Source organism: Mus caroli, unplaced genomic scaffold (assembly GCF_978045245.1).
Source record: "Mus caroli unplaced genomic scaffold, Mus_caroli_1 scaffold_8, whole genome shotgun sequence".
Lineage (NCBI taxonomy): Eukaryota > Metazoa > Chordata > Mammalia > Rodentia > Muridae > Mus > Mus caroli.
In genome coordinates, this window is record NW_028227263.1 from 87,439,867 (window position 1) to 87,464,513 (window position 24,647).

Sequence of the window (24,647 nt, forward strand, 5' to 3'; positions counted from 1 at the left end):
AGCATCTTGGATCTCCCAGGTGCTATGGGCGTCAGGCACAGGCTGCCCATCCACTCCATTGTTCTTGACTTCTTCGGGCTCTAGCCAGAGTCTGCAGAGACAGGTGTGTGCTTGCCCTTCTCTGCCAAAAAGCATGGCGTAGGACACAGCAGCTCCTAAAGCTCAGGTGGCATGCTCACTTTGCTGTTGAGGAGATGCTTGGCAGATACTCAGTAGGGAGTCGTGCTAGGTCCAAGGATAGGGCCCAAGCCATTGTGGAAAGTAGACTGTGAGGCAAAAGTAGCAGTGGCAGTGGCACCAAAGTGTGGTTCTTCACATGGTAATATCTGGCAGTGGATTCAGGCTTCTCAGAAGCCCTGATATGAATTTTAACCCTGTTGCATTGCTTTAGAGAGTCAATAGATTTCAGGCTGCAGGTAGGTTGTATCTTGAAGCAGTAGCAGGTAACTGAGACAATGTGACTGTGGTCTGTTCAGGTGGTGAACAGAAGCCTCTGTGTCCCTGGTGGCTTGTAAGATTCTCAGGCAATTGCCTTGGAAATAGAGAAGGAGCTAAGCAATGGAGGTGGTGACAGGCACCTCACTGGTCAGATTGCACCACATTTAAACACTTACCTGTGTACCAGGACTGATAGCACTTTGATGGACTCGGTGGAAGCATGAGACTTACAGACCTGTGTCTCAATAGGTTTTTTGAAAGAACATTTGTAGGAATCTCCTCTTGGGTAGGTTCTGTTGCTTTGGAAGTTGTTGAAGGGATATCCTTGGAATGTTTGGACTTTCTTGGCAGCCTCCTTGGCAATGTCAAAGGGAAAGTCTAGGAAGAGTTCTTGCATCCACAGCCTTAGGAGAAACATCTTGGTGAGAGACCCTCTAAATTAGTGACCAAGGTGTCATGGGACATTTCTTTTCGACTTTTGGGCATGATCTTCTGGAAAGACAAGTTGCTAATGTGCATAGGAAGGAGGTTGCAATGGGGCACATGGTGTCTTGCAAATCCACCTTAGACCCATGCTCACGGGAAATATCAAGGAGAAAATGAGTTCTTGGATGCAGAGTGAATTTGATACACTAAGATGATTCCATTCACGTGGTATCCTGGCCTGGGATAGTTCAGCACAATGGGATTTTTGAGCTTCAGTGTGGGAAGCTGTACAGGATGGTGTAAGAAGTTTTCCCAGGAAGAGATCAATGCAGGGTGGATGGCCAAAAGCAATCTCTTGAGATAGGAGGAAGTCTTCACAACAGACAAAATGAGCACTAGACAGGTGGACAGAAATATGTACTAGCTTCCATGGGCAAGGAAAAGTCAAGGGGTAAAAGACTGAGAGAGGGGGAGAGAGAGAGAGAGAGAGAGAGAGAGAGAGAGAGAGAGAGAGAGAGAGAGAGAGAGAGAGAGAGAGAGAGAGAGAGAGAGAAGTGTTATCTTCTGGGCCCTATTAAGCTTGCTACCCAGGAGCTGGAATTTTGAAGCCTCAGAGGAGTTTTACTTTGCCTCATGCAAAGACCCAGATGTATTGATCAGAGGACTGGAGCCATGATGGAAGGATCAAAATTAGTTGGCTTAGATATCCAATGAGGCCCAATTTTGCTGGAGAACTTATTCAGAGCTGCATCCAAATTGTTCCTCAGCATAGCCAAGTGGACCAGTGATTGGCCTTGTTATTAGCTGTTTCGGACTGGATGCTTGGAGAGATGCTCTCATTCCCTTGAGAACATTCTCAGGACACTGGTGGAGGTAGTTGATGGCCTGGACTTTAGGGAAAGTGTTGAGTAGCTGTATTTCAACTCACATATCATCCTTAAGTCCTTAGAGTGAGCTGAGTACCCAGCAAGCACTGAGAGCCAAGGGCATGTCATGTTCTCATCCAAGGCCTGAGAGTAAAAGCAAAGGAGATCTGGAAGGGCAGTGTGAAGAGGTTGGTAAGAGCAGGAGTGTTGAGGGAGCCTGTGAGCTATGACAAGCCCATAGTACATGGTAAGCCCATAATCCATCTGGTTTTGCATGGGTCCCACTGTAATGGTAGCATGTTCTCTGTGCTGTCTTCACAGGGTTGCATTCCCTTTCCAGCATGGTCCACGGGCAACATACAGAGGAAATGGCCCCACAACTTTGGCTGAGTGTTGATGTCTTCCAACTGAGTCTCCAGCAAAGAGTTGTGATGTGGCTGACTTGCCCTAGTTCACCTGAGTTAAAAGGTAAGGAACATGGGAATTGCTGCATGTATTCAAGGTGTCCTGGTCTTGGAGGAGCAGGGAACTGCTGCCATCTGTACGTCCAGTCCCTTCGGGATATGGAGCATGCTTAGGGCCTCTGGTTTCTCCCAGGTTTGGAGCTTCGGCCCATTGTCCCCTGGCAGTGTATGGGCAATGTCTTGCAGTCCCTTGCTCTCCCCAAAGCCAGAGCATTCCAGAGTACCGGAACCACTTTGTGCAATGCACTCCATGTGCTTGGATCTATGATGATTCCCAGTCAAACATTCCTTGGAAAAGCTGAACAAAATGAGTGAAAATTCTGTACCGCCACTCTCATCGGGACTGAGGTCCAGCATCTTGGGTCTCCCAGGTGCTATGGGCGTCAGGCACAGGCTGCCCATCCACTCCATTGTTCTTGACTTCTTCGGGCTCTAGCCAGAGTCTGCAGAGACAGGTGTGTGCTTGCCCTACTCTGCCAAAAAGCATGGCGTAGGACACAGCAGCTCCTAAAGCTCAGGTGGCATGCTCACTTTGCTGTTGAGGAGATGCTTGGCAGATACTCAGTAGGGAGTCGTGCTAGGTCCAAGGATAGGGCCCAAGCCATTGTGGAAAGTAGACTGTGAGGCAAAAGTAGCAGTGGCAGTGGCACCAAAGTTTGGTTCTTCACATGGTAATATCTGGCAGTGGATTCAGGCTTCTCAGAAGCCCTGATATGAATTTTAACCCTGTTGCATTGCTTTAGAGAGTCAATAGATTTCAGGCTGCAGGTAGATTGTAGCTTGACCCAGTAGCAGGTAACTGAGACAATGTGACTGTGGTCTGTTCAGGTGGTGAACAGAAGCCTCTGTGTCCCTGGTGGCTTGTAAGATTCTCGGGCAATTGCCTTGGAAATAGAGAAGGAGCTAAGCAATGGAGGTGTTGACAGGCACCTCACTGGTCAGATTGCACCACATTTAAACACTTACCTGTGTACCAGGACTGATAGCACTTTGATGGACTCGGTGGAAGCATGAGACTTACAGACCTGTGTCTCAATAGGTTTTTTGAAAGAACATTTGTAGGAATCTCCTCTTGGGTAGGTTCTGTTTCTTTGGAAGTTGTTGAAGGGATATCCTTGGAATGTTTGGACTTTCTTGGCAGCCTCCTTGGCAAGGTCAAAGGGAAAGTCTAGGAAGATTTCTTGCATCCACAGCCTTAGGAGAAACATCTTGGTGAGGGACCCTCTAAATTAGAGACCAAGGTGTCATGGGACATTTCTTTTCGACTTTTGGGCATGATCTTCTGGAAAGACAAGTTGCTAATGTGCATAGGAAGGAGGTTGCAATGGGGCACATGGTGTTTTGCAAATCCACCCTAGACCCATGCTCACGAGAAATGTCAAGGAGAAAATGAGTTCTTGGATGCAGAGTGAATTTGATACACTAAGATGATTCCATTCACGTGGTATCCTGGCCTGGGATAATACAGCACAATGGGATTTTTTAGCTTCAGTGTGGGAAGCTGTACAGGATGGTGTGAGAAGTTTTCCCAGGAAGAGATCAATGCAGGGTGGATGGCCAAAAGCAATCTCTTGAGATAGGAGGAAGTCTTCACAACAGACTAAATGAGCACTGGACAGGTGGACAGAAATAGGTACTAGCTTCCATGGGCAAGGAAAAGTCAAGGGGTAAAAGACTGAGAGAGGGGGAGAGAGAGAGAGAGAGAGAGAGAGGGAGAGAGAGAGAGAGAGAGAGAGAGAGAGAGAGAGAGAGAGAGAGAGAGAGAGAGAGAGAGAGAGAGAGAGAGAGAGAGAGAGAGAGAGAAGTGTTATCTTCTGGGCCCAATTAAGCTTGCTACCCAGGAGCTGGAATTTTGAAGCCTCAGAGGAGTTTGACTTTGCCTCATGCAAAGACCCAGATGTATTGATCAGAGAAGGACTGGAGTCATGATGGAAGGATCAAAATTAGTTGGCTTAGATATCCAATGAGGCCCAATTTTGCTGGAGAACTTATTCAGAGCTGCATCCAAATTGTTCCTCAGCATAGCCAAGTGGACCAGTGATTGGCCTTGTTATTTGCTGTTTCGGACTGGATGCTTGGAGAGATGCTCTCATTCCCTTGAGAACATTCTCAGGACACTGGTGGAGGTAGTTGATGGCCTGGACTTTAGGGAAAGTGTTGAGTAGCTGTATTTCAACTCACATATCATCCTTAAGTCCTTAGAGTGAGCTGAGGAACCAGCAAGCACTGAGAGCCAAGGGCATGGCATGTTCACATCCAAGGCCTGAGAGTAAAAGCAAAGGAGATCTGGAAGGGCAGTGTGAAGAGGTTGGTAAGAGCAGGAGTGTTGAGGGTGCCTGTGAGCTATGACAAGCCCATAGTACATGGTAAGTCCATAATCCATCTGGTTTTGCATGGGTCCCACTGTAATGGTAGCATGTTCTCTGTGCTGTCTTCACAGGGTTACATTCCCTTTCCAGCATGGTCCATGGGCAACATACAGAGGAAATGGCCCCACAACTTTGGCTGAGTGTTGATGTCTTCCAACTGAGTCTCCAGCAAAGAGTTGTGGTGTGGCTGACTTGCCCTAGTTCACCTGAGTTAAAAGGTAAGGAACATGGGAATTGCTGCATGTATTCAAGGTGTCCTGGTCTTGGAGGAGCAGGGAACTGCTGCCATCTGTAGGTCCAGTCCCTTCGGGATATGGAGCATGCTTAGGGCCTCTGGTTTCTCCCAGGTTTGGAGCTTCGGCCCATTGTCCCCTGGCAGTGTATGGGCAATGTCTTGCAGTCCCTTGCTCTCCCCAAAGCCAGAGCATTCCAGAGTACCGGAACCACTTTGTGCAATGCACTCCAATGTGCTTGGATATATGATGATTCCCAGTCAAACATTCCTTGGAAAAGCTGAACAAAATGAGTGGAAATTCTGTACCGCCACTCTCATCGGGACTGAGGTCCAGCATCTTGGGTCTCCCAGGTGCTATGGGCGTCAGGCACAGGCTGCCCATCCACGCCATTGTTCTTGACTTCTTCGGGCTCTAGCCAGAGTCTGCAGAGACAGGTGTGTGCTTGCCCTACTCTGCCAAAAAGCATGGCGTAGGACACAGCAGCTCCTAAAGCTCAGGTGGCATGCTCACTTTGCTGTTGAGGAGATGCTTGGCAGATACTCAGTAGGGAGTCATGCTAGGTCCAAGGATAGGGCCCAAGCCATTGTGGAAAGTAGACTGTGAGGCAAAAGTAGCAGTGGCAGTGGCACCAAAGTTTGGTTCTTCACATGGTAATATCTGGCAGTGGATTCAGGCTTCTCAGAAGCCGTGATATGAATTTTAACCCTGTTGCATTGCTTTAGAGAGTCAATAGATTTCAGGCTGCAGGTAGATTGTAGCTTGACCCAGTAGCAGGTAACTGAGACAATGTGACTGTGGTCTGTTCAGGTGGTGAACAGAAGCCTCTGTGTCCCTGGTGGCTTGTAAGATTCTCGGGCAATTGCCTTGGAAATAGAGAAGGAGCTAAGCAATGGAGGTGGTGACAGGCACCTCACTGGTCAGATTGCACCACATTTAAACACTTACCTGTGTACCAGGACTGATAGCACTTTGATGGACTCGGTGGAAGCATGAGACTTACAGACCTGTGTCTCAATAGGTTTTTTGAAAGAACATTTGTAGGAATCTCCTCTTGGGTAGGTTCTGTTTCTTTGGAAGTTGTTGAAGGGATATCCTTGGAATGTTTGGACTTTCTTGGCAGCCTCCTTGGCAAGGTCAAAGGGAAAGTCTAGGAAGAGTTATTGCATCCACAGCCTTAGGAGAAACATCTTGGTGAGAGACCCTCTAAATTAGAGACCAAGGTGTCATGGGACCTTTCTTTTCGACTTTTGGGCATGATCTTCTGGAAAGACAAGTTGCTAATGTGCATAGGAAGGAGGTTGCAATGGGGCACATGGTGTTTTGCAAATCCACCCTAGACCCATGCACACGGGAAATGTCAAGGAGAAAATGAGTTCTTGGATGCAGAGTGAATTTGATACACTAAGATGATTCCATTCACGTGGTATCCTGGCCTGGGATAGTTCAGCACAATGGGATTTTTGAGCTTCAGTGTGGGAAGCTGTATAGGATGGTGTGAGAAGTTTTCCCAGGAAGAGATCAATGCAGGGTGGATGGCCAAAAGCAATCTCTTGAGATAGGAGGAAGTCTTCACAACAGACTAAATGAGCACTGGACAGGTGGACAGAAATAGGTACTAGCTTCCATGGGCAAGGAAAAGTCAAGGGGTAAAAGACTGAGAGAGGGGGAGAGAGAGAGAGAGAGAGAGAGAGAGAGAGAGAGAGAGAGAGAGAGAGAGAGAGAGAGAGAGAGAGAGAGAGAGAAGTGTTATCTTCTGGGCCCAATTAAGCTTGCTACCCAGGAGCTGGAATTTTGAAGCCTCAGAGGAGTTTGACTTTGCCTCATGCAAAGACCCAGATGTATTGATCAGAGAAGGACTGGAGCCATGATGGAAGGATCAAAATTAGTTGGCTTAGATATCCAATGAGGCCCAATTTTGCTGGAGAACTTATTCAGAGCTGCATCCAAATTGTTCCTCAGCATAGCCAAGTGGACCAGTGATTGGCCTTGTTATTAGCTGTTTCGGACTGGATGCTTGGAGAGATGCTCTCATTCCCTTGAGAACATTCTCAGGACACTGGTGGAGGTAGTTGATGGCCTGGACTTTAGGGAAAGTGTTGAGTAGCTGTATTTCAACTCACATATCATCCTTAAGTCCTTAGAGTGAGCTGAGGACCCAGCAAGCACTGAGAGCCAAGGGCATGGCATGTTCACATCCAAGGCCTGAGAGTAAAAGCAAAGGAGATCTGGAAGGGCAGTGTGAAGAGGTTGGTAAGAGCAGGAGTGTTGAGGGTGCCTGTGAGCTATGACAAGCCCATAGTACATGGTAAGCCCATAATCCATCTGGTTTTGCATGGGTCCCACGGTAATGGTAGCATGTTCTCTGTGCTGTCTTCACAGGGTTGCATTCCCTTTCCAGCATGGTCCATGGGCAACATACAGAGGAAATGGCCCCACAACTTTGGCTGAGTGTTGATGTCTTCCAACTGAGTCTCCAGCAAAGAGTTGTGGTGTGGCTGACTTGCCCTAGTTCACCTGAGTTAAAAGGTAAGGAACATGGGAATTGCTGCATGTATTCAAGGTGTCCTGGTGTTGGAGGAGCAGGGAACTGCTGCCATCTGTACGTCCAGTCCCTTCGGGATATGGAGCATGCTTAGGGCCTCTGGTTTCTCCCAGGTTTGGAGCTTCGGCCCATTGTCCCCTGGCAGTGTATGGGCAATGTCTTGCAGTCCCTTGCTCTCCCCAAAGCCAGAGCATTCCAGAGTACCGGAACCACTTTTTGCAATGCACTCCATGTGCTTGGATCTATGATGATTCCCAGTCAAACATTCCTTGGAAAAGCTGAACAAAATGAGTGAAAATTCTATACCGCATCTCTCATCGGTACTGAGGTCCAGCATCTTGGGACTCCCAGGTGCTATGGGCGTCAGGCACAGGCTGCCCATCCACTCCATTGTTCTTGACTTCTTCGGGCTCTAGCCAGAGTCTGCAGAGACAGGTGTGTGCTTGCCCTACTCTGCCAAAAAGCATGGCGTAGGACACAGCAGCTCCTAAAGCTCAGGTGGCATGCTCACTTTGCTGTTGAGGAGATGCTTGGCAGATACTCAGTAGGGAGTCGTGCTAGGTCCAAGGATAGGGCCCAAGCCATTGTGGAAAGTAGACTGTGAGGCAAAAGTAGCAGTGGCAGTGGCACCAAAGTTTGGTTCTTCACATGGTAATATCTGGCAGTGGATTCAGGCTTCTCAGAAGCCGTGATATGAATTTTAACCCTGTTGCATTGCTTTAGAGAGTCAATAGATTTCAGGCTGCAGGTAGATTGTAGCTTGACCCAGTAGCAGGTAACTGAGACAATGTGACTGTGGTCTGTTCAGGTGGTGAACAGAAGCCTCTGTGTCCCTGGTGGCTTGTAAGATTCTCGGGCAATTGCCTTGGAAATAGAGAAGGAGCTAAGCAATGGAGGTGGTGACAGGCACCTCACTGGTCAGATTGCACCACATTTAAACACTTACCTGTGTACCAGGACTGATAGCACTTTGATGGACTCGGTGGAAGCATGAGACTTACAGACCTGTGTCTCAATAGGTTTTTTGAAAGAACATTTGTAGGAATCTCCTCTTGGGTAGGTTCTGTTGCTTTGGAAGTTGTTGAAGGGATATCCTTGGAATGTTTGGACTTTCTTGACATGCTCCTTGGCAAGGTCAAAGGGAAAGTCTAGGAAGATTTCTTGCATCCACAGTCTTAGGAGAAACATCTTGGTGAGGGACCCTCTAAATTAGAGACCAAGGTGTCATGGGACATTTCTTTTCGACTTTTGGGCATGATCTTCTGGAAAGACAAGTTGCTAATGTGCATAGGAAGGAGGTTGCAATGGGGCACATGGTGTTTTGCAAATCCACCCTAGACCCATGCTCACGAGAAATGTCAAGGAGAAAATGAGTTCTTGGATGCAGAGTGAATTTGATACACTAAGATGATTCCATTCACGTGGTATCCTGTCCTGGGATAGTTCAGCACAATGGGATTTTTGAGCTTCAGTGTGGGAAGCTGTACAGGATGGTGTGAGATGTTTTCCCAGGAAGAGATCAATGCAGGGTGGATGGCCAAAAGCAATCTCTTGAGATAGGAGGAAGTCTTCACAACAGACTAAATGAGCACTGGACAGGTGGACAGAAATAGGTACTAGCTTCCATGGGCAAGGAAAAGTCAAGGGGTAAAAGACTGAGAGAGGGGGAGAGAGAGAGAGAGAGAGAGAGAGAGAGAGAGAGAGAGAGAGAGAGAGAGAGAGAGAGAGAGAGAGAGAGAGAGAGAGAGAGAGAGAGAAAGTGTTATCTTCTGGGCCCAATTAAGCTTGCTACCCAGGAGCTGGAATTTTGAAGCCTCAGAGGAGTTTGACTTTGCCTCATGCAAAGACCCAGATGTATTGATCAGAGAAGGACTGGAGCCATGATGGAAGGATCAAAATTAGTTGGCTTAGATATCCAATGAGGCCCAATTTTGCTGGAGAACTTATTCAGAGCTGCATCCAAATTGTTCCTCAGCATAGCCAAGTGGACCAGTGATTGGCCTTGTTATTAGCTGTTTCGGACTGGATGCTTGGAGAGATGCTCTCATTCCCTTGAGAACATTCTCAGGACACTGGTGGAGGTAGTTGATGGCCTGGACTTTAGGGAAAGTGTTGAGTAGCTGTATTTCAACTCACATATCATCCTTAAGTCCTTAGAGTGAGCTGAGGACCCAGCAAGCACTGAGAGCCAAGGGCATGGCATGTTCACATCCAAGGCCTGAGAGTAAAAGCAAAGGAGATCTGGAAGGGCAGTGTGAAGAGGTTGGTAAGAGCAGGAGTGTTGAGGGTGCCTGTGAGCTATGACAAGCCCATAGTACATGGTAAGCCCATAATCCATCTGGTTTTGCATGGGTCCCACTGTAATGGTAGCATGTTCTTTGTGCTGTCTTCACAGGGTTGCATTCCCTTTCCAGCATGGTCCATGGGCAACATACAGAGGAAATGGCCCCACAACTTTGGCTGAGTGTTGATGTCTTCCAACTGAGTCTCCAGCAAAGAGTTGTGGTGTGGCTGACTTGCCCTAGTTCACCTGAGTTAAAAGGTAAGGAACATGGGAATTGCTGCATGTATTCAAGGTGTCCTGGTCTTGGAGGAGCAGGGAACTGCTGCCATCTATACGTCCAGTCCCTTCGGGATATGGAGCATGCTCAGGGCCTCTGGTTTCTCCCAGGTTTGGAGCTTCGGCCCATTGTCCCCTGGCAGTGTATGGGCAATGTCTTGCAGTCCCTTGCTCTCCCCAAAGCCAGAGCATTCCAGAGTACCGGAACCACTTTGTGCAATGCACTCCATGTGCTTGGATCTATGATGATTCCCAGTCAAACATTCCTTGGAAAAGCTGAACAAAATGAGTGAAAATTCTATACCGCATCTCTCATCGGTACTGAGGTCCAGCATCTTGGGTCTCCCAGGTGCTATGGGCGTCAGGCACAGGCTGCCCATCCACTCCATTGTTCTTGACTTCTTCGGGCTCTAGCCAGAGTCTGCAGAGACAGGTGTGTGCTTGCCCTACTCTGCCAAAAAGCATTGCGTAGGACACAGCAGCTCCTAAAGCTCAGGTGGCATGCTCACTTTGCTGTTGAGGAGATGATTGGCAGATACTCAGTAGGGAGTCGTGCTAGGTCCAAGGATAGGGCCCAAGCCATTGTGGAAAGTAGACTGTGAGGCAAAAGTAGCAGTGGCAGTGGCACCAAAGTTTGGTTCTTCACATGGTAATATCTGGCAGTGGATTCAGGCTTCTCAGAAGCCCTGATATGAATTTTAACCCTGTTGCATTGCTTTAGAGAGTCAATAGATTTCAGGCTGCAGGTAGATTGTAGCTTGACCCAGTAGCAGGTAACTGAGACAATGTGACTGTGGTCTGTTCAGGTGGTGAACAGAAGCCTCTGTGTCCCTGGTGGCTTGTAAGATTCTCGGGCAATTGCCTTGGAAATAGAGAAGGAGCTAAGCAATGGAGGTGGTGACAGGCACCTCACTGGTCAGATTGCACCACATTTAAACACTTACCTGTGTACCAGGACTGATAGCACTTTGATGGACTCGGTGGAAGCATGAGACTTACAGACCTGTGTCTCAATAGGTTTTTTGAAAGAACATTTGTAGGAATCTCCTCTTGGGTAGGTTCTGTTTCTTTGGAAGTTGTTGAAGGGATATCCTTGGAATGTTTGGACTTTCTTGACATGCTCCTTGGCAAGGTCAAAGGGAAAGTCTAGGAAGATTTCTTGCATCCACAGTCTTAGGAGAAACATCTTGGTGAGGGACCCTCTAAATTAGAGACCAAGGTGTCATGGGACATTTCTTTTCGACTTTTGGGCATGATCTTCTGGAAAGACAAGTTGCTAATGTGCATAGGAAGGAGGTTGCAATGGGGCACATGGTGTTTTGCAAATCCACCCTAGACCCATGCTCACGAGAAATGTCAAGGAGAAAATGAGTTCTTGGATGCAGAGTGAATTTGATACACTAAGATGATTCCATTCACGTGGTATCCTGTCCTGGGATAGTTCAGCACAATGGGATTTTTGAGCTTCAGTGTGGGAAGCTGTACAGGATGGTGTGAGATGTTTTCCCAGGAAGAGATCAATGCAGGGTGGATGGCCAAAAGCAATCTCTTGAGATAGGAGGAAGTCTTCACAACAGACTAAATGAGCACTGGACAGGTGGACAGAAATAGGTACTAGCTTCCATGGGCAAGGAAAAGTCAAGGGGTAAAAGACTGAGAGAGGGGGAGAGAGAGAGAGAGAGAGAGAGAGAGAGAGAGAGAGAGAGAGAGAGAGAGAGAGAGAGAGAGAGAGAGAGAGAGAGAGAGAGAAAGTGTTATCTTCTGGGCCCAATTAAGCTTGCTACCCAGGAGCTGGAATTTTGAAGCCTCAGAGGAGTTTGACTTTGCCTCATGCAAAGACCCAGATGTATTGATCAGAGAAGGACTGGAGCCATGATGGAAGGATCAAAATTAGTTGGCTTAGATATCCAATGAGGCCCAATTTTGCTGGAGAACTTATTCAGAGCTGCATCCAAATTGTTCCTCAGCATAGCCAAGTGGACCAGTGATTGGCCTTGTTATTAGCTGTTTCGGACTGGATGCTTGGAGAGATGCTCTCATTCCCTTGAGAACATTCTCAGGACACTGGTGGAGGTAGTTGATGGCCTGGACTTTAGGGAAAGTGTTGAGTAGCTGTATTTCAACTCACATATCATCCTTAAGTCCTTAGAGTGAGCTGAGGACCCAGCAAGCACTGAGAGCCAAGGGCATGGCATGTTCACATCCAAGGCCTGAGAGTAAAAGCAAAGGAGATCTGGAAGGGCAGTGTGAAGAGGTTGGTAAGAGCAGGAGTGTTGAGGGTGCCTGTGAGCTATGACAAGCCCATAGTACATGGTAAGCCCATAATCCATCTGGTTTTGCATGGGTCCCACTGTAATGGTAGCATGTTCTTTGTGCTGTCTTCACAGGGTTGCATTCCCTTTCCAGCATGGTCCATGGGCAACATACAGAGGAAATGGCCCCACAACTTTGGCTGAGTGTTGATGTCTTCCAACTGAGTCTCCAGCAAAGAGTTGTGGTGTGGCTGACTTGCCCTAGTTCACCTGAGTTAAAAGGTAAGGAACATGGGAATTGCTGCATGTATTCAAGGTGTCCTGGTCTTGGAGGAGCAGGGAACTGCTGCCATCTATACGTCCAGTCCCTTCGGGATATGGAGCATGCTCAGGGCCTCTGGTTTCTCCCAGGTTTGGAGCTTCGGCCCATTGTCCCCTGGCAGTGTATGGGCAATGTCTTGCAGTCCCTTGCTCTCCCCAAAGCCAGAGCATTCCAGAGTACCGGAACCACTTTGTGCAATGCACTCCATGTGCTTGGATCTATGATGATTCCCAGTCAAACATTCCTTGGAAAAGCTGAACAAAATGAGTGAAAATTCTATACCGCATCTCTCATCGGTACTGAGGTCCAGCATCTTGGGTCTCCCAGGTGCTATGGGCGTCAGGCACAGGCTGCCCATCCACTCCATTGTTCTTGACTTCTTCGGGCTCTAGCCAGAGTCTGCAGAGACAGGTGTGTGCTTGCCCTACTCTGCCAAAAAGCATTGCGTAGGACACAGCAGCTCCTAAAGCTCAGGTGGCATGCTCACTTTGCTGTTGAGGAGATGATTGGCAGATACTCAGTAGGGAGTCGTGCTAGGTCCAAGGATAGGGCCCAAGCCATTGTGGAAAGTAGACTGTGAGGCAAAAGTAGCAGTGGCAGTGGCACCAAAGTTTGGTTCTTCACATGGTAATATCTGGCAGTGGATTCAGGCTTCTCAGAAGCCCTGATATGAATTTTAACCCTGTTGCATTGCTTTAGAGAGTCAATAGATTTCAGGCTGCAGGTAGATTGTAGCTTGACCCAGTAGCAGGTAACTGAGACAATGTGACTGTGGTCTGTTCAGGTGGTGAACAGAAGCCTCTGTGTCCCTGGTGGCTTGTAAGATTCTCGGGCAATTGCCTTGGAAATAGAGAAGGAGCTAAGCAATGGAGGTGGTGACAGGCACCTCACTGGTCAGATTGCACCACATTTAAACACTTACCTGTGTACCAGGACTGATAGCACTTTGATGGACTCGGTGGAAGCATGAGACTTACAGACCTGTGTCTCAATAGGTTTTTTGAAAGAACATTTGTAGGAATCTCCTCTTGGGTAGGTTCTGTTTCTTTGGAAGTTGTTGAAGGGATATCCTTGGAATGTTTGGACTTTCTTGACATGCTCCTTGGCAAGGTCAAAGGGAAAGTCTAGGAAGATTTCTTGCATCCACAGTCTTAGGAGAAACATCTTGGTGAGGGACCCTCTAAATTAGAGACCAAGGTGTCATGGGACATTTCTTTTCGACTTTTGGGCATGATCTTCTGGAAAGACAAGTTGCTAATGTGCATAGGAAGGAGGTTGCAATGGGGCACATGGTGTTTTGCAAATCCACCCTAGACCCATGCTCACGAGAAATGTCAAGGAGAAAATGAGTTCTTGGATGCAGAGTGAATTTGATACACTAAGATGATTCCATTCACGTGGTATCCTGTCCTGGGATAGTTCAGCACAATGGGATTTTTGAGCTTCAGTGTGGGAAGCTGTACAGGATGGTGTGAGATGTTTTCCCAGGAAGAGATCAATGCAGGGTGGATGGCCAAAAGCAATCTCTTGAGATAGGAGGAAGTCTTCACAACAGACTAAATGAGCACTGGACAGGTGGACAGAAATAGGTACTAGCTTCCATGGGCAAGGAAAAGTCAAGGGGTAAAAGACTGAGAGAGGGGGAGAGAGAGAGAGAGAGAGAGAGGGAGAGAGAGAGAGAGAGAGAGAGAGAGAGAGAGAGAGAGAGAGAGAGAGAGAGAGAGAGAGAGAGAGAGAGAGAGAGAGAGAACTGTTATCTTCTGGGCCCAATTAAGCTTGCTACCCAGGAGCTGGAATTTTGAAGCCTCAGAGGAGTTTGACTTTGCCTCATGCAAAGACCCAGATGTATTGATCAGAGAAGGACTGGAGTCATGATGGAAGGATCAAAATTAGTTGGCTTAGATATCCAATGAGGCCCAATTTTGCTGGAGAACTTATTCAGAGCTGCATCCAAATTGTTCCTCAGCATAGCCAAGTGGACCAGTGATTGGCCTTGTTATTTGCTGTTTTGGACTGGATGCTTGGAGAGATGCTCTCATTCCCTTGAGAACATTCTCAGGACACTGGTGGAGGTAGTTGATGGCCTGGACTTTAGGGAAAGTGTTGAGTAGCTGTATTTCAACTCACATATCATCCTTAAGTCCTTAGAGTGAGCTGAGGAACCAGCAAGCACTGAGAGCCAAGGGCATGGAATGTTCACATCCAAGGCCTGAGAGTAAAAGCAAAGGAGATCTGGAAGGGCAGTGTGAAGAGGTTGGTAAGAGCAGGAGTGTTGAGGGTGCCTGTGAGCTATGACAAGCCCATAGTACATGGTAAGTCCATAATCCATCTGGTTTTGCATGGGTCCCACTGTAATGGTAGCATGTTCTCTGTGCTGTCTTCACAGGGTTACATTCCCTTTCCAGCATGGTCCATGGGCAACATACAGAGGAAATGGCCCCACAACTTTGGCTGAGTGTTGATGTCTTCCAACTGAGTCTCCAGCAAAGAGTTGTGGTGTGGCTGACTTGCCCTAGTTCACCTGAGTTAAAAGGTAAGGAACATGGGAATTGCTGCATGTATTCAAGGTGTCCTGGTCTTGGAGGAGCAGGGAACTGCTGCCATCTGTACGTCCAGTCCCTTCGGGATATGGAGCATGCTTAGGGCCTCTGGTTTCTCCCAGGTTTGGAGCTTCGGCCCATTGTCCCCTGGCAGTGTATGGGCAATGTCTTGCAGTCCCTTGCTCTCCCCAAAGCCAGAGCATTCCAGAGTACCGGAACCACTTTGTGCAATGCACTCCAATGTGCTTGGATCTATGATGATTCCCAGTCAAACATTCCTTGGAAAAGCTGAACAAAATGAGTGGAAATTCTGTACCGCCACTCTCATCGGGACTGAGGTCCAGCATCTTGGGTCTCCCAGGTGCTATGGGCGTCAGGCACAGGCTGCCCATCCACGCCATTGTTCTTGACTTCTTCCGGCTCTAGCCAGAGTCTGCAGAGACAGGTGTGTGCTTGCCCTACTCTGCCAAAAAGCATGGCGTAGGACACAGCAGCTCCTAAAGCTCAGGTGGCATGCTCACTTTGCTGTTGAGGAGATGCTTGGCAGATACTCAGTAGGGAGTCATGCTAGGTCCAAGGATAGGGCCCAAGCCATTGTGGAAAGTAGACTGTGAGGCAAAAGTAGCAGTGGCAGTGGCACCAATGTTTGGTTCTTCACATGGTAATATCTGGCAGTGGATTCAGGCTTCTCAGAAGCCCTGATATGAATTTTAACCCTGTTGCATTGCTTTAGAGAGTCAATAGATTTCAGGCTGCAGGTAGATTGTAGCTTGACCCAGTAGCAGGTAACTGAGACAATGTGACTGTGGTCTGTTCAGGTGGTGAACAGAAGCCTCTGTGTCCCTGGTGGCTTGTAAGATTCTCGGGCAATTGCCTTGGAAATAGAGAAGGAGCTAAGCAATGGAGGTGGTGACAGGCACCTCACTGGTCAGATTGCACCACATTTAAACACTTACCTGTGTACCAGGACTGATAGCACTTTGATGGACTCGGTGGAAGCATGAGACTTACAGACCTGTGTCTCAATAGGTTTTTTGAAAGAACATTTGTAGGAATCTCCTCTTGGGTAGGTTCTGTTTCTTTGGAAGTTGTTGAAGGGATATCCTTGGAATGTTTGGACTTTCTTGGCAGCCTCCTTGGCAAGGTCAAAGGGAAAGTCTAGGAAGAGTTATTGCATCCACAGCCTTAGGAGAAACATCTTGGTGAGAGACCCTCTAAATTAGAGACCAAGGTGTCATGGGACCTTTCTTTTCGACTTTTGGGCATGATCTTCTGGAAAGACAAGTTGCTAATGTGCATAGGAAGGAGGTTGCAATGGGGCACATGGTGTTTTGCAAATCCACCCTAGACCCATGCACACGGGAAATGTCAAGGAGAAAATGAGTTCTTGGATGCAGAGTGAATTTGATACACTAAGATGATTCCATTCACGTGGTATCCTGGCCTGGGATAGTTCAGCACAATGGGATTTTTGAGCTTCAGTGTGAGAAGCTGTATAGGATGGTGTGAGAAGTTTTCCCAGGAAGAGATCAATGCAGGGTGGATGGCCAAAAGCAATCTCTTGAGATAGGAGGAAGTCTTCACAACAGACTAAATGAGCACTGGACAGGTGGACAGAAATAGGTACTAGCTTCCATGGGCAAGGAAAAGTCAAGGGGTAAAAGACTGAGAGAGGGGGAGAGAGAGAGAGAGAGAGAGAGAGAGAGAGAGAGAGAGAGAGAGAGAGAGAGAGAGAGAGAGAGAGAGAGAGAGAGAGAGAGAGAGAGAAGTGTTATCTTCTGGGCCCAATTAAGCTTGCTACCCAGGAGCTGGAATTTTGAAGCCTCAGAGGAGTTTGACTTTGCCTCATGCGAAGACCCAGATGTATTGATCAGAGAAGGACTGGAGCCATGATGGAAGGATCAAAATTAGTTGGCTTAGATATCCAATGAGGCCCAATTTTGCTGGAGAACTTATTCAGAGCTGCATCCAAATTGTTCCTCAGCATAGCCAAGTGGACCAGTGATTGGCCTTGTTATTAGCTGTTTCGGACTGGATGCTTGGAGAGATGCTCTCATTCCCTTGAGAACATTCTCAGGACACTGGTGGAGGTAGTTGATGGCCTGGACTTTAGGGAAAGTGTTGAGTAGCTGTATTTCAACTCACATATCATCCTTAAGTCCTTAGAGTGAGCTGAGGACCCAGCAAGCACTGAGAGCCAAGGGCATGGCATGTTCACATCCAAGGCCTGAGAGTAAAAGCAAAGGAGATCTGGAAGGGCAGTGTGAAGAGGTTGGTAAGAGCAGGAGTGTTGAGGGTGCCTGTGAGCTATGACAAGCCCATAGTACATGGTAAGCCCATAATCCATCTGGTTTTGCATGGGTCCCACTGTAATGGTAGCATGTTCTCTGTGCTGTCTTCACAGGGTTGCATTCCCTTTCCAGCATGGTCCATGGGCAACATACAGAGGAAATGGCCCCACAACTTTGGCTGAGTGTTGATGTCTTCCAACTGAGTCTCCAGCAAAGAGTTGTGGTGTGGCTGACTTGCCCTAGTTCACCTGAGTTAAAAGGTAAGGAACATGGGAATTGCTGCATGTATTCAAGGTGTCCTGGTCTTGGAGGAGCAGGGAACTGCTGCCATCTGTACGTCCAGTCCCTTCGGGATATGGAGCATGCTTAGGGCCTCTGGTTTCTCCCAGGTTTGGAGCTTCGGCCCATTGTCCCCTGGCAGTGTATGGGCAATGTCTTGCAGTCCCTTGCTCTCCCCAAAGCCAGAGCATTCCAGAGTACCGGAACCACTTTGTGCAATGCACTCCATGTGCTTGGATCTATGATGATTCCCAGTCAAACATTCCTTGGAAAAGCTGAACAAAATGAGTGAAAATTCTATACCGCATCTCTCATCGGTACTGAGGTCCAGCATCTTGGGTCTCCCAGGTGCTATGGGCGTCAGGCACAGGCTGCCCATCCACTCCATTGTTCTTGACTTCTTCGGGCTCTAGCCAGAGTCTGCAGAGACAGGTGTGTGCTTGCCCTACTCTGCCAAAAAGCATGGCGTAGGACACAGCAGCTCCTAAAGCTCAGGTGGCATGCTCACTTTGCTGTTGAGGAGATGATTGGCAGATACTCAGTAGGGAGTCGTGCTAGGTCCAAGGATAGGGCCCAAGCCATTGTGGAAAGTAGACTGTGAGGCAAAAGTAGCAGTGGCAGTGGCACCAAAGTTTGGTTCTTCACATGGTAATATCTGGCAGTGGATTCAGGCTTCTCAGAAGCCCTGATATGAATTTTAACCCTGTTGCATTGCTTTAGAGAGTCAATAGATTTCAGGCTGCAGGTAGATTGTAGCTTGACCCAGTAGCAGGTAACTGAGACAATGTGACTGTGGTCTGTTCAGGTGGTGAACAGAAGCCTCTGTGTCCCTGGTGGCTTGTAAGATTCTCGGGCAATTGCCTTGGAAATAGAGAAGGAGCTAAGCAATGGAGGTGGTGACAGGCACCTCACTGGTCAGATTGCACCACATTTAAACACTTACCTGTGTACCAGGACTGATAGCACTTTGATGGACTCGGTGGAAGCATGAGACTTACAGACCTGTGTCTCAATAGGTTTTTTGAAAGAACATTTGTAGGAATCTCCTCTTGGGTAGGTTCTGTTTCTTTGGAAGTTGTTGAAGGGATATCCTTGGAATGTTTGGACTTTCTTGACATGCTCCTTGGCAAGGTCAAAGGGAAAGTCTAGGAAGATTTCTTGCATCCACAGTCTTAGGAGAAACATCTTGGTGAGGGACCCTCTAAATTAGAGACCAAGGTGTCATGGGACATTTCTTTTCGACTTTTGGGCATGATCTTCTGGAAAGACAAGTTGCTAATGTGCATAGGAAGGAGGTTGCAATGGGGCACATGGTGTTTTGCAAATCCACCCTAGACCCATGCTCACGAGAAATGTCAAGGAGAAAATGAGTTCTTGGATGCAGAGTGAATTTGATACACTAAGATGATTCCATTCACGTGGTATCCTGTCCTGGGATAGTTCAGCACAATGGGATTTTTGAGCTTCAGTGTGGGAAGCTGTACAGGATGGTGTGAGATGTTTTCCCAGGAAGAGATCAATGCAGGGTGGATGGCCAAAAGCAATCTCTTGAGATAGGAGGAAGTCTTCACAACAGACTAAATGAGCACTGGACAGGTGGACAGAAATAGGTACTAGCTTCCATGGGCAAGGAAAAGTCAAGGGGTAAAAGACTGAGAGAGGGGGAGAGAGAGAGAGAGAGAGAGAGAGAGAGAGAGAGAGAGAGAGAGAGAGAGAGAGAGAGAGAGAGAGAGAGAGAGAGAGAGAGAGAGAGAAGTGTTATCTTCTGGGCCCAATTAAGCTTGCTACCCAGGAGCTGGAATTTTGAAGCCTCAGAGGAGTTTGACTTTGCCTCATGCGAAGACCCAGATGTATTGATCAGAGAAGGACTGGAGCCATGATGGAAGGATCAAAATTAGTTGGCTTAGATATCCAATGAGGCCCAATTTTGCTGGAGAACTTATTCAGAGCTGCATCCAAATTGTTCCTCAGCATAGCCAAGTGGACCAGTGATTGGCCTTGTTATTAGCTGTTTCGGACTGGATGCTTGGAGAGATGCTCTCATTCCCTTGAGAACATTCTCAGGACACTGGTGGAGGTAGTTGATGGCCTGGACTTTAGGGAAAGTGTTGAGTAGCTGTATTTCAACTCACATATCATCCTTAAGTCCTTAGAGTGAGCTGAGGACCCAGCAAGCACTGAGAGCCAAGGGCATGGCATGTTCACATCCAAGGCCTGAGAGTAAAAGCAAAGGAGATCTGGAAGGGCAGTGTGAAGAGGTTGGTAAGAGCAGGAGTGTTGAGGGTGCCTGTGAGCTATGACAAGCCCATAGTACATGGTAAGCCCATAATCCATCTGGTTTTGCATGGGTCCCACTGTAATGGTAGCATGTTCTCTGTGCTGTCTTCACAGGGTTGCATTCCCTTTCCAGCATGGTCCATGGGCAACATACAGAGGAAATGGCCCCACAACTTTGGCTGAGTGTTGATGTCTTCCAACTGAGTCTCCAGCAAAGAGTTGTGGTGTGGCTGACTTGCCCTAGTTCACCTGAGTTAAAAGGTAAGGAACATGGGAATTGCTGCATGTATTCAAGGTGTCCTGGTCTTGGAGGAGCAGGGAACTGCTGCCATCTGTACGTCCAGTCCCTTCGGGATATGGAGCATGCTTAGGGCCTCTGGTTTCTCCCAGGTTTGGAGCTTCGGCCCATTGTCCCCTGGCAGTGTATGGGCAATGTCTTGCAGTCCCTTGCTCTCCCCAAAGCCAGAGCATTCCAGAGTACCGGAACCACTTTGTGCAATGCACTCCATGTGCTTGGATCTATGATGATTCCCAGTCAAACATTCCTTGGAAAAGCTGAACAAAATGAGTGAAAATTCTATACCGCATCTCTCATCGGTACTGAGGTCCAGCATCTTGGGTCTCCCAGGTGCTATGGGCGTCAGGCACAGGCTGCCCATCCACTCCATTGTTCTTGACTTCTTCGGGCTCTAGCCAGAGTCTGCAGAGACAGGTGTGTGCTTGCCCTACTCTGCCAAAAAGCATGGCGTAGGACACAGCAGCTCCTAAAGCTCAGGTGGCATGCTCACTTTGCTGTTGAGGAGATGATTGGCAGATACTCAGTAGGGAGTCGTGCTAGGTCCAAGGATAGGGCCCAAGCCATTGTGGAAAGTAGACTGTGAGGCAAAAGTAGCAGTGGCAGTGGCACCAAAGTTTGGTTCTTCACATGGTAATATCTGGCAGTGGATTCAGGCTTCTCAGAAGCCCTGATATGAATTTTAACCCTGTTGCATTGCTTTAGAGAGTCAATAGATTTCAGGCTGCAGGTAGATTGTAGCTTGACCCAGTAGCAGGTAACTGAGACAATGTGACTGTGGTCTGTTCAGGTGGTGAACAGAAGCCTCTGTGTCCCTGGTGGCTTGTAAGATTCTCGGGCAATTGCCTTGGAAATAGAGAAGGAGCTAAGCAATGGAGGTGGTGACAGGCACCTCACTGGTCAGATTGCACCACATTTAAACACTTACCTGTGTACCAGGACTGATAGCACTTTGATGGACTCGGTGGAAGCATGAGACTTACAGACCTGTGTCTCAATAGGTTTTTTGAAAGAACATTTGTAGGAATCTCCTCTTGGGTAGGTTCTGTTTCTTTGGAAGTTGTTGAAGGGATATCCTTGGAATGTTTGGACTTTCTTGACATGCTCCTTGGCAAGGTCAAAGGGAAAGTCTAGGAAGATTTCTTGCATCCACAGTCTTAGGAGAAACATCTTGGTGAGGGACCCTCTAAATTAGAGACCAAGGTGTCATGGGACATTTCTTTTCGACTTTTGGGCATGATCTTCTGGAAAGACAAGTTGCTAATGTGCATAGGAAGGAGGTTGCAATGGGGCACATGGTGTTTTGCAAATCCACCCTAGACCCATGCTCACGAGAAATGTCAAGGAGAAAATGAGTTCTTGGATGCAGAGTGAATTTGATACACTAAGATGATTCCATTCACGTGGTATCCTGTCCTGGGATAGTTCAGCACAATGGGATTTTTGAGCTTCAGTGTGGGAAGCTGTACAGGATGGTGTGAGATGTTTTCCCAGGAAGAGATCAATGCAGGGTGGATGGCCAAAAGCAATCTCTTGAGATAGGAGGAAGTCTTCACAACAGACTAAATGAGCACTGGACAGGTGGACAGAAATAGGTACTAGCTTCCATGGGCAAGGAAAAGTCAAGGGGTAAAAGACTGAGAGAGGGGGAGAGAGAGAGAGAGAGAGAGAGAGAGAGAGAGAGAGAGAGAGAGAGAGAGAGAGAGAGAGAGAGAGAGAGAGAGAGAGAGAGAAAGTGTTATCTTCTGGGCCCAATTAAGCTTGCTACCCAGGAGCTGGAATTTTGAAGCCTCAGAGGAGTTTGACTTTGCCTCATGCAAAGACCCAGATGTATTGATCAGAGAAGGACTGGAGCCATGATGGAAGGATCAAAATTAGTTGGCTTAGATATCCAATGAGGCCCAATTTTGCTGGAGAACTTATTCAGAGCTGCATCCAAATTGTTCCTCAGCATAGCCAAGTGGACCAGTGATTGGCCTTGTTATTAGCTGTTTCGGACTGGATGCTTGGAGAGATGCTCTCATTCCCTTGAGAACATTCTCAGGACACTGGTGGAGGTAGTTGATGGCCTGGACTTTAGGGAAAGTGTTGAGTAGCTGTATTTCAACTCACATATCATCCTTAAGTCCTTAGAGTGAGCTGAGGACCCAGCAAGCACTGAGAGCCAAGGGCATGGCATGTTCACATCCAAGGCCTGAGAGTAAAAGCAAAGGAGATCTGGAAGGGCAGTGTGAAGAGGTTGGTAAGAGCAGGAGTGTTGAGGGTGCCTGTGAGCTATGACAAGCCCATAGTACATGGTAAGCCCATAATCCATCTGGTTTTGCATGGGTCCCACTGTAATGGTAGCATGTTCTTTGTGCTGTCTTCACAGGGTTGCATTCCCTTTCCAGCATGGTCCATGGGCAACATACAGAGGAAATGGCCCCACAACTTTGGCTGAGTGTTGATGTCTTCCAACTGAGTCTCCAGCAAAGAGTTGTGGTGTGGCTGACTTGCCCTAGTTCACCTGAGTTAAAAGGTAAGGAACATGGGAATTGCTGCATGTATTCAAGGTGTCCTGGTCTTGGAGGAGCAGGGAACTGCTGCCATCTATACGTCCAGTCCCTTCGGGATATGGAGCATGCTCAGGGCCTCTGGTTTCTCCCAGGTTTGGAGCTTCGGCCCATTGTCCCCTGGCAGTGTATGGGCAATGTCTTGCAGTCCCTTGCTCTCCCCAAAGCCAGAGCATTCCAGAGTACCGGAACCACTTTGTGCAATGCACTCCATGTGCTTGGATCTATGATGATTCCCAGTCAAACATTCCTTGGAAAAGCTGAACAAAATGAGTGAAAATTCTATACCGCATCTCTCATCGGTACTGAGGTCCAGCATCTTGGGTCTCCCAGGTGCTATGGGCGTCAGGCACAGGCTGCCCATCCACTCCATTGTTCTTGACTTCTTCGGGCTCTAGCCAGAGTCTGCAGAGACAGGTGTGTGCTTGCCCTACTCTGCCAAAAAGCATTGCGTAGGACACAGAAGCTCCAAAAGCTCAGGTGGCATGCTCACTTTGCTGTTGAGGAGATGATTGGCAGATACTCAGTAGGGAGTCGTGCTAGGTCCAAGGATAGGGCCCAAGCCATTGTGGAAAGTAGACTGTGAGGCAAAAGTAGCAGTGGCAGTGGCACCAAAGTTTGGTTCTTCACATGGTAATATCTGGCAGTGGATTCAGGCTTCTCAGAAGCCCTGATATGAATTTTAACCCTGTTGCATTGCTTTAGAGAGTCAATAGATTTCAGGCTGCAGGTAGATTGTAGCTTGACCCAGTAGCAGGTAACTGAGACAATGTGACTGTGGTCTGTTCAGGTGGTGAACAGAAGCCTCTGTGTCCCTGGTGGCTTGTAAGATTCTCGGGCAATTGCCTTGGAAATAGAGAAGGAGCTAAGCAATGGAGGTGGTGACAGGCACCTCACTGGTCAGATTGCACCACATTTAAACACTTACCTGTGTACCAGGACTGATAGCACTTTGATGGACTCGGTGGAAGCATGAGACTTACAGACCTGTGTCTCAATAGGTTTTTTGAAAGAACATTTGTAGGAATCTCCTCTTGGGTAGGTTCTGTTGCTTTGGAAGTTGTTGAAGGGATATCCTTGGAATGTTTGGACTTTCTTGACATGCTCCTTGGCAAGGTCAAAGGGAAAGTCTAGGAAGATTTCTTGCATCCACAGTCTTAGGAGAAACATCTTGGTGAGGGACCCTCTAAATTAGAGACCAAGGTGTCATGGGACATTTCTTTTCGACTTTTGGGCATGATCTTCTGGAAAGACAAGTTGCTAATGTGCATAGGAAGGAGGTTGCAATGGGGCACATGGTGTTTTGCAAATCCACCCTAGACCCATGCTCACGAGAAATGTCAAGGAGAAAATGAGTTCTTGGATGCAGAGTGAATTTGATACACTAAGATGATTCCATTCACGTGGTATCCTGTCCTGGGATAGTTCAGCACAATGGGATTTTTGAGCTTCAGTGTGGGAAGCTGTACAGGATGGTGTGAGATGTTTTCCCAGGAAGAGATCAATGCAGGGTGGATGGCCAAAAGCAATCTCTTGAGATAGGAGGAAGTCTTCACAACAGACTAAATGAGCACTGGACAGGTGGACAGAAATAGGTACTAGCTTCCATGGGCAAGGAAAAGTCAAGGGGTAAAAGACTGAGAGAGGGGGAGAGAGAGAGAGAGAGAGAGAGAGAGAGAGAGAGAGAGAGAGAGAGAGAGAGAGAGAGAGAGAGAGAGAGAGAGAGAGAGAGAGAGAGAGAGAGAGAGAGAAAGTGTTATCTTCTGGGCCCAATTAAGCTTGCTACCCAGGAGCTGGAATTTTGAAGCCTCAGAGGAGTTTGACTTTGCCTCATGCAAAGACCCAGATGTATTGATCAGAGAAGGACTGGAGCCATGATGGAAGGATCAAAATTAGTTGGCTTAGATATCCAATGAGGCCCAATTTTGCTGGAGAACT

General features: G+C 47.8%; 9 non-coding genes across 9 annotated transcripts; all 9 read left to right on the forward strand.

Annotated features, from left to right (window-relative positions):
- The first annotated feature begins 2,452 nt into the window (after positions 1-2,452).
- LOC147003099 (small nucleolar RNA SNORD116) lies at positions 2,453-2,546 on the forward strand. Its single transcript, XR_015048297.1, has one exon. It is a non-coding gene; the product is annotated as a small nucleolar RNA SNORD116 (small nucleolar RNA).
- Positions 2,547-5,036: 2,490 nt separating this feature from the next.
- Positions 5,037-5,130, forward strand: LOC147003100 (small nucleolar RNA SNORD116). Its single transcript, XR_015048358.1, has one exon. It is a non-coding gene; the product is annotated as a small nucleolar RNA SNORD116 (small nucleolar RNA).
- A 2,449-nt stretch (positions 5,131-7,579) lies between these two features.
- Positions 7,580-7,673, forward strand: LOC147003101 (small nucleolar RNA SNORD116). The gene has a single exon (XR_015048316.1). It is a non-coding gene; the product is annotated as a small nucleolar RNA SNORD116 (small nucleolar RNA).
- A 2,464-nt stretch (positions 7,674-10,137) lies between these two features.
- On the forward strand, positions 10,138-10,231 carry LOC147003102 (small nucleolar RNA SNORD116). The gene has a single exon (XR_015048317.1). It is a non-coding gene; the product is annotated as a small nucleolar RNA SNORD116 (small nucleolar RNA).
- A 2,458-nt stretch (positions 10,232-12,689) lies between these two features.
- Positions 12,690-12,783, forward strand: LOC147003103 (small nucleolar RNA SNORD116). Its single transcript, XR_015048318.1, has one exon. It is a non-coding gene; the product is annotated as a small nucleolar RNA SNORD116 (small nucleolar RNA).
- Positions 12,784-15,263: 2,480 nt separating this feature from the next.
- Positions 15,264-15,357, forward strand: LOC147003104 (small nucleolar RNA SNORD116). Its single transcript, XR_015048346.1, has one exon. It is a non-coding gene; the product is annotated as a small nucleolar RNA SNORD116 (small nucleolar RNA).
- Positions 15,358-17,820: 2,463 nt separating this feature from the next.
- Positions 17,821-17,914, forward strand: LOC147003105 (small nucleolar RNA SNORD116). Its single transcript, XR_015048319.1, has one exon. It is a non-coding gene; the product is annotated as a small nucleolar RNA SNORD116 (small nucleolar RNA).
- Positions 17,915-20,377: 2,463 nt separating this feature from the next.
- On the forward strand, positions 20,378-20,471 carry LOC147003106 (small nucleolar RNA SNORD116). The gene has a single exon (XR_015048320.1). It is a non-coding gene; the product is annotated as a small nucleolar RNA SNORD116 (small nucleolar RNA).
- Positions 20,472-22,929: 2,458 nt separating this feature from the next.
- LOC147003107 (small nucleolar RNA SNORD116) lies at positions 22,930-23,023 on the forward strand. The gene has a single exon (XR_015048321.1). It is a non-coding gene; the product is annotated as a small nucleolar RNA SNORD116 (small nucleolar RNA).
- Positions 23,024-24,647: the final 1,624 nt, after the last annotated feature.